Source organism: Bison bison, unplaced genomic scaffold, assembly GCF_000754665.1.
Source record: "Bison bison bison isolate TAMUID 2011002044 unplaced genomic scaffold, Bison_UMD1.0 scf7180017864389, whole genome shotgun sequence".
Taxonomy (NCBI): domain Eukaryota; kingdom Metazoa; phylum Chordata; class Mammalia; order Artiodactyla; family Bovidae; genus Bison; species Bison bison.
The window spans coordinates 8,886,029-8,894,049 of NW_011494961.1; the positions used below are offsets into that span (position 1 = coordinate 8,886,029).

General features: G+C 40.1%; 1 pseudogene; it reads left to right on the plus strand.

The window, feature by feature from the left end:
• The window catches only part of LOC105002094, a 27,199-nt pseudogene that overhangs the window by 1,173 nt on the left and 18,005 nt on the right, over positions 1-8,021 (plus strand).

The following is an 8,021-nucleotide window of genomic DNA, read 5'->3' on the forward strand; positions in this document are numbered from 1 at the left end:
GGCCTTATTAACAAATGCTTTTTGATACTATGTTGATATACTGATGCATAAGAATATAAGCTCTATCTAACTGTGGGAGTTAACTTCAATTACCTTGAAAGATTTGAAAGGGTTTATTGTGCCTTCCCTGGTGGCTCAGACAGTAAAACGTCTGTCTGCAATGCTGGAGACCCAGGTTCGATCCCTGGGTGGGGAAGATCCCCTGGAGAAGGAAATGGCAACCCACTCCAGTACTCTTGTCTGGAAAATCCCATGGACAGAGGAGCCTGGTAGGCTACAGTCCATGGAGTTGCAAAGAACTGGACACGACTGAGCTACTTTGCTTATTGCATTTTTAAACATTTTAGATAAAGCACAAAAATGTTATTTTTACCCTACTGATTAATTCTAACACCTAAGGTTATGTTTCCCACAAGACCTATGGTTGGACTTTGGATCGTAGAATTTCTACATCCTGTGCTTCTACATCGTCCAGTTCTCTGTGGTTCATGCCATAGATTGCTAGAGTCTCTTAGAAGAAGGAAAATTAGTCAATTGTTTTTTTAATTTCAGTAGTTCTAGTAACTGAGGTGATAGCAATAGAAGTAATAAGCTTCTTTCCTTGTGTTTTCACCCACACTTCTTTTTGCCCTCAGTTCTCAATATTATTTTTGCACAACTTCTATAAGTTGTACTAAGCAATAAAATAATAAAAGTCTCGAGATATGGTCCATATGTCCTAGGCAGTTTACATCTAAAGAATTAGTAAGACTCTCTGAGACTTGGCAGAGCCTTTCAAGTGGGATTTGCCTCAGTTCTGCTTTAAAGAACAAAGCTGTGATCAATGGCATATAAAGTACTCTCATATTTTCACACCATTGAACAGTTTGGTCTACCTACAGTCTGTAATTTACTTCTGGAACTCTGAAGTATTTTGAGTGTGTTGTCATTCTGGATAAAATGAGCTGTGTAAATAACAGGTAAGGTGGAGACTGCCAACTGTCTACTAGATCCTGTTCCACATTTTAAACTATAGACTTCCAGGTAAGGCCATGGCTAACAGGCTAGGAATGCCATTTCCAAACTTCCTGATGGCTAGTTACGGCCATGAATTTCAGGTCTGCCTAACAGAATGTAACTGGAAGTGATGTGTGCCGTTTCCTGGTTCAGACTGTGCAACACGACGTGTGAATTCCTCTATGCTCTTTCCCATCTCCAGGAGTCAAACATGGACCATGCTTGGACCAGGTCTCAACCATGTAGGTAAGCAAAACACCTAAACTATGGAGAAGAAACAAGAGTCGTTCATTCTTGCAACTAATATTTACTGAAAGGTAGGCTTTAAATGCAGGCTGCGTTCTAAATTCTGGCCATACATCAGTGAACCAGAGACCAAAGTCTTCGCTCCCCTTGAGCACAAATGAGCAATAAAGAATAAGGAAATATAATACATAGTTTGTTAGAAATAAATGTTAAGGGGAAAAAAATAAAATATAAAGCAAGGAAGGGAGACTTGAAATCCTGACTGGCTATTTAGGTGATCATAGGCAACTAAAGGGAGAAGGCAATGGCACCCCACTCCAGTACTGTTGCCCGGAAAATCCCATGGATGGAGGAGCCTGGTGGGCTGCAGTCCATGGGGTCGCTAAGAGTCAGATACAACTGAGTGACTTCACTTTCACTTTCCACTTTCATGCATTGGAGAAGGAAATGGCAACCCACTCCAGTGTTCTTGCCTGGAGAATCCCATGAACAGAGAAGCCTGGTAGGCTGCAGTCCATGGAGTCGCACAGAGTCGGACATGACTGAAGCGGCTTGGCAGCAACAGGCAACTAAATGAGACAAAATAGTGGTATAGACAAGGCAATGGGAGAAGAAGCTGCTGCATTCTGAATGTTTTGAAGGCAGATCCAAGGAGGTTTGCCAGGGAACTGGAAACGAGGTGTGGGAGAGATCAAAAAAAAGGAGTCGAGGTTAACATAAAGGTTTTTTTCCCTTGAGGAGTTTGGCAAAATAGTGTTGTTGTTGATTAAGACTGGGACGACAGTAGGAGGGTTTGGAGGGAAATATTCAAAACTCAGTTTTGAATACTGAGGTTGTGATGCCTATTAGATGCCAATGGAGGTGTTAAGTGATCAGTAAAATGCGGGTCTAAAGTTCACAAGAGAGATCCAGACTACCAATATTTGTTTGGAAGTCATCAATATAGCTGCTATTGACTTTATTTGGCTGTGCTGGGTGTTCGTTGCCACGCTGGCTTCTCTCTACTTGCAGCGAGCCGGGGTGTACTCTTCAGTTGGGCGGGCCTCTCATTTCGGGGGCTTCTCTCGCCAGGGAGCACAGGCTCTAGGGCTCACTGGCTCAGGAGTTGCAGCTCCCAGGCTCTGGAGCACAGGCTCAAGAGTTGTGGTGCAGGTGCTTAATTGCTCCACAGCGGGTAGGATCTTCCCAGACCGGTGACAAACCTGTGTCTCCTGCATTGGCAGGCGAATTCTTTACCACCGAGCCACCAGGGAAGCCCTATTTCTTTTGTATGAATGTAAATATTTTTTATTTCGCTATTTAGTACCACAAGACTGGATGAGATGACCTAGGGAGTGAACGATACAGAAAACAGAAATAGCCCAAGGAGTGAACTCTGTACCTTTAGAGGGATGGCTGATGAGGGACAACTAGCCCCACCTCCAAAAACCGAGAAGGAGCAGCAAAAACGATAGGAGGTATATACAGTGTCATTTAAACATATTCAAGGTTTGCTGGGGCTTTCCCAGGTGGCGCTGTGGTAAAGAACCCGCCTGCCAATGCAGGAGAGGTAAGAGATGTGGGTCCAATCCCTGGATCGGGAAAATCCCTTGGAGAAGGGCATGGCAACCCACTCCAGTATTCTTGCCTGGAGAATCCGGTGGACAGAGGAGCCTGGTGGGCTCCAGTCCATAGCATCATAGCTCAGACAGTAAAGCATTTGCCTACAAGGCGGGAGGCCCCGGGTTCGATCCCTGGGTCGGGAAGGTCCCCTGGAGAAGGAAATGGCAACCCACTCCAGTATTCTTGCCTGGAAAATCCCATGGACTGAGAAGCCTGGTAGGCTACAGTCCATGGGGTCGCAAAGAGTCGGACACAACTGAGGGACTTCACTTTCTAAAGTGACTTAGCACGCACGCATGCATATAGGTAGATAGATAAAGGCAACGGAATGCCGCTCAGTCATAAAAAAGAATAAAATTGTGCCATTTGTAACAACATGGATGGACCTGGAGGGTGAGGTAAGTCAGACAGAGAAAGACAAATACTATATGCTCTCACTTAGATTAGAATCTAAAAACCAAAGCAAGCATGAATATAGCAAAATAGAAACAGATTCATTGATACGGAGAACAAACTGGTCGTTATCAGTAGGGAGAGGGATGAGAGGAGGGACAAGATAGTGGCAGGCAGTTAAGAAGTACAAACTACTATGTATAAAATAAATAAGCTGCTGCTGCTGCTGCTAAGTCACTTCAGTTGTGTCCGACTCTGTGCGACCCCATGGACTGCAGCCCACCAGGCTCCTCCGTCCATGGGATTTTCCAGGCAAGAGTACTGGAGTGGGGTGCCATTGCCTTCTCCCTAAATAAGCTAGATGGGTATATTGTATAGCACAGAGAATGTAGCCAATATTTTATAATGACTAAGTAAGTATAATGTATAAGAATAATGAATCACAAAGTTGAACACCTGAAACTAATATAATATTGTAAATGAACTAAAAAAAAATTTTAAAGAAGAACACAGTCACTTGGGAGACAGCTATAAGCTGTGTGTGTGTGTGTGAGTGTTAGAGATTAAGGCATACTTCCTTATTGTATGATTCCATCTTGCATGCTATTCTTTCTCCAGAGACCTGGGTTAATGACATCAGTCTCTACACTCTGACCTGAGGCATCATTTCTAGTGATTCATTATGTTACTTCAGTGTGTTTTGAAGAAATCCTTGGTTTGTCTGGTCATCTGGGTTTTGGGTCTTCCCTTTTGCCAACTTTTTTTTCATAAGGGGTAGACAGGGCAGAGAGAACGATAGCCAAGGGTGAGGTAGGAAGTCTAACTTCCTGTGCATTTATGTGTATTTCTGACTGGAGTGTATGTATGGGGGACAGAATGACCAGGGAGTCTGTAAAGGGCCAGATTTTGAATACACACAGAAGGAAGCATAGAGGGGTTACCTGAGCTTGGTACTTCAGATTACAAGCACTGATTTACAAGGCATGGCAAAAAGACGGAAAGGAAATACACTGAAAATTCTGCAACAGCTATGCTTCAGGTCTAAGCCCTTGTAACTTTTTGATTTTTCTATATTCTATAATTTTTGTTCAGTGAACATTTATTATTAGAATGTGTTGGATTCCCAAACTGGGGAAAAAAAAAACCAACTAAAGAACTTTGGTTTTAGTTCTGCTGCTGCTGCTTCTCCTGCTAAGTCGATTCAGTCATGTCTGACTCTGTGCAACCCCATAGACGGCAGCCCACTAGACTCCTCTGTCCCTGGGATTCTCCAGGCAAGAACACTGGAGTGGGTTGCCATTTCCTTCTCCAATGCATGAAAGTGAAAAGTGAAAGTGAAGTCACTCAGTCGTGCCCGACTCCTAGCAACCCCATGGACTGCAGCCCACCAGGCTCCTCCATCCATAGGATTTTCCAGGCAAGAGTACTGGAGTGGGTTGCCATTAAACCTACCACTTCCTAATTCTGTGACCTTGGGCAAATTTTTAAATATTGCTTAGCCTCAGTCCTCTTGTTCTTAAAATGTGAATAAATCAGTTAATTGAGTGGATTAAATGAGATAATATATAAAAATGCTTAGTATACATTAAGGACCTGGCATATAATAGGGTCCAGTGAATTGTCTCATCATCATATTCATTTTTATTACTAGGGGATATGCTGACAGTAACGACTTATATATAGGGGTAGTTGACTATTCCAAAGACATTAAAAGATAAGAACTTTTTCAGATACTGCATAATTGAAGAACATTGCAGTTCTCAGGAAACCAAGTACAAGGAGACTAAAAATAAATCCTACACCCTTTTTTACAGGGGGCCTTCAGACAGAGATTCATTTTAAATCTGAGAAAAACTATGTATCTTAAGCAGTATCTTCTTACCATAGGTGATTATGTACTCTCCAGATTTTTCTCATGAATCATAATAATTAGATCTACTTTTAAAATCATATATGTTACTAGTGGTCATAATGCCAGCACCAATAGTTGGTTATTCAAAGAGAGTCCCAGGTCAAGCTCTCAGTTCTTGTGAAAATGCCTCCCCAATCCCCAAACCCATCCAATTGGGAACTCTAATTCTTAAGATTTTAAATTTGTTTGTTAAAAACCTACAGATAATTTCACTTCACTTTGGAATATGTTTTTGCTTTAACAGTTGAATATGAACTGTTCTGATTCCTTAGAATTTATGTATTAAGAGAAATAAAGCCATATTAAATTTCTGGCTGAGATGTTTTCAACTTCCTTACTTTTACTCATTCATCTAACCTTAGCTTTTCTGCTGGCTGTAAGCAGTTTCCTCCCTCTGACTACCACAAAGCACTGGCCTGATGTGTTTTGTTTTGTTTTGTTTTGTTTCCCCTTGCTTTTCAGATTTTGTGACTTCCATCTCCATGTTTTGAAAAGTCTCTGGCTTATTCATTATTAAGTGATAGATATTGCTACTCTCAGGATTTTCACTAAAACTGTGTGTAAATCTGAAAAAGAGTCTTTGGATCATCTACTTGGAAATCCCGATTCTAGTGTTCATCTATATTGTAGAGCCATGAATCCTCATTTCTTATTAGTAAATATTTTGTATTGCCATTTATGTCCCTACTTTTAAAATTATAGTTTACTTGCAAGTCAAGCCTGATGTATTTAAAGAGTTTGCTTCATGAAATATGTGTTGGTGCATATTCCTTTTACAGGAAAAAAAAAAAGATGGAGGATTTTTAAAAATAATACTTTTTAAAGAATTTGAACTGCAGGTATGTCATGAAGTCCTTAATTTTCAAATACTTTTGTATCCTCAAAGCCTAACACAGAGCGTGATCCTTGCAGGCCCTTGGTGAGGGTTTGTTGCTGTTCAGTCACTCAGTCGTGTCCAACTCCTTGTGACCCAAGGACTGCAGCAAGTCAGGCTTCCCTGTCCTTCACTATCTCCTGAAGTTTGCTCAGACTCAAGTCCATTGAATCACTGATGCCATCCAACTATCTCATTCTCTGATGTCCCCTTCTCCTCCTGCCCTCAGTCTTTGCTAGCATCATGGTCTTTTCCAGTGAGTCAGTTCTTCGTATCAGGTGGCCAAAGTATTGGAGCTTCAGCATCAGTCCTTTCAATGAATGTTCAGTGTTGATTTCCTTTAGGACTGACTAATTTGATTTCCTTGCTCTCCATGGGACTCTTATTCGCGCTAAAGTAACCATTTCCTTTGGTTAAAAATCTGCCTATGTATTTTATTTGATAATATGTGGATCTGTATTATCAGCCTTCCAGCATATTAAACCATCTTGGTGATTTTAAAAAAGCCAGTGCTCAGGCCCCACTGAGCCTGAGCAGTGGGCCAGGCTCATTCAGGCCAATTCAGTACTTAATTTTGTATTATTTAAAAGGTTTCCAGGTGATTCTAACGTGTACGGGGGTTGAGAACGACTTACACAGGTCAGAGATTTTGGGAATTTATTTTAACCTTTACCTGATTGCAGGTTTTCATTTTGCAATCATTTATATTTAATAACTTAGGCTGCCTATGAGATTTAATGTAGGCATTTGCCCAATCTTTTCTTTTTTAAGCCAAGAAAAAAACAGTTTCTCTACCTTCTCCTCCTTCCCACTTTTATTCAGTACATTTAAAAATTCAATATGAGAAAGTAAGAGATCTCGTAGGTTACAGAGTTTTGCTTTCTAAGCTGTTGTTTTAGCCCCTGGGCTTATTTGGTAACTGGTATGGAAATTAGCTCTAGAAATGGTAGCTGACAAGTACATGTGCATAGTTATTGAAGGCCTCTTTTAAAAATGCTATTTGTCATTCAACAAATAGTGACTTTGGGACTTGAAAAATTCAGTGAGAGAGTGCAGTTAAAATTTAAAAGTTATTTAAAGTTCAAGGAGATTTTCCCTTCAAAGGCAAGGCAAAGTTAAATTAAAGGGTTTAAAATCATAGTTCTGAGTGTGATGTTTTTAAAAAGACTTATTTTTGTAGCTTGTTTAGGGTATAGTTTTGCCTATGATTATAAACACTGCCTTCTAATCTCTTTTCTTCCATAAGCCTAGCCTGTTTTTATGACTCAAGGATAAGAAGCACCAGAATTACAGGGCTTTTTGATGTCCTTTTGTAGTAAAATATTGTATTCTTTCCATAGTAAATGAAACATTATGTTTCCACTTGTAAGATAAGTAGATGGATAATTATAGTAGTTTTAAAAAGAAGGATGCCACACAAGAATATAAACAAGAAAATGCTTACTTAGTGGATAAAAATACGCTATCAATAGAGCACAACATTTTGAGAAAATATTTGTTCTATAGAAAGTAGCATTACTGGAAAATCATGAAAAATAGGTTTCTTCAAATTATAAACAAGTACCTTTGTACTAAATTTATCAGGTACAAAGTAAGAGAAAAATCGACTATTTTTTAAGGAAAAATCTAGTCAGCCAAACTAGGCTGACTAGCTAACACTCAGACTATATAGATTAGACTTAGTTAAATTAGCAGGATAATTACCAGTTTTGAATTTATATTTACTTTATTACATTATTGTCATTCTAATTTTTTTCAATTTTATTTTATTTTATTTTTTTAAATTTTATTTTATTTTTAAACTTTACAATATTGTATTAGTTTTGCCAAATATCGAAATGAATCCGCCACAGGTATACCCCCGTTCCCCATCCTGAACCCTTCTCCCTCCTCCCTTCTCCCTCCCCTACCCTCCCTCTGGGTCTTCCCAGTGCACCAGCCCCAAGCATCCAGTACCGTGCATCAAACCTGGACTGGCGACTCGTTTCATACATGGTA